This window comes from Octopus bimaculoides, chromosome 15 (assembly GCF_001194135.2).
Source record: "Octopus bimaculoides isolate UCB-OBI-ISO-001 chromosome 15, ASM119413v2, whole genome shotgun sequence".
Taxonomy (NCBI): domain Eukaryota; kingdom Metazoa; phylum Mollusca; class Cephalopoda; order Octopoda; family Octopodidae; genus Octopus; species Octopus bimaculoides.
In genome coordinates, this window is record NC_068995.1 from 51,798,434 (window position 1) to 51,799,701 (window position 1,268).

The window sequence follows — 1,268 nt, forward strand, 5'->3', positions numbered from 1 at the left end:
TTCTTTCTGTTGAAGAGCGTAGCTCGAAACGTCAAAGACTTTCCGTATTCCCGAGCGTCATACTAATACATCCTTTTGTTATTTACACCACCTGTCCTCGTCTGTTGTTTTTTCGTATATTCTCCCATATATATGCGTGTGTAGACATTGCAAATAAGCATTAAGCATTTTCTAGATTATTCTAACATAACGGACCAGGTTGTAATTCTCGGAAAGTGCACTTTCGTTTGATTTAATTATTAATATAGTTTAATTTCAATCTTCCATTATTCAACAGCTTCTTTCAGTAGTCTCGCAGTCCTCTGTACTTTTAGAAGATATAGCAATCTTAAAATAATAATGTTAGAATTACAGGAAAGTGCTAAACCGACACCAGTAGAATTATTTAAACATTTAATCTATCTGTCTGTCTGTCTGCCTATCAGTCTGTCTATCTATCTATCTATTTATCTATCTATCTATCTATCTATCTATCTATCTATCTATCTATCTATATATATATCTGTCTGTCTGTATGTCTATTTGTCTGTTTGTTTGCCTGTCGGTTTATCTGTCTATCTAACTATTTCGATGTATACATGTCAATTTATCTCTCAATATGCATACACGCATACACATATATACACATACATACAATCATACATTCGTACATACATGCATGCATAAATAAATACATACATACATACATACATACATACATACATACATACATACATAAGTATGTACATACATACATACATACATGCAACACGCAAGCACATACATGTTCTAAGACTGAATGGCATTGAAAATGTCTACCCTACTCGTATGTGCATTAATATTTATTCCCACCCCGTACCGTCCTTTCTTACCCCCATCCTCCCCCATCTCTCCTTCTCCCCCTCCCCCCACTCTCAATCTATATTCAATGTTGTTGTTTAATTGACTGCTCTACAGGCTGTTTGTTTACGGATTTGTATGTAATCGTTTCCAATACCAATAATATAAAGCGCTGCCACCGATGTGGAGAGGAAAGTGGCAGATGGTGGAGAGACTTGACGAAGGCGATGATGGTGATGGCGGAAGAGGAGGAGAAGGAGGAGGAGAGGAAGGGAACCACGAGATGATGACGACGATGGCGAAAGAGAAGAATAGAAGAAGTGGCAAAGCCATTCAGTGATGCAACAAGTTCAACATCTGGCATCTGTCCGTTTCTATGTGTGGTGATATGGGATATTATGAAGGTACATATATATATATATATATATATATATATATATATATATATA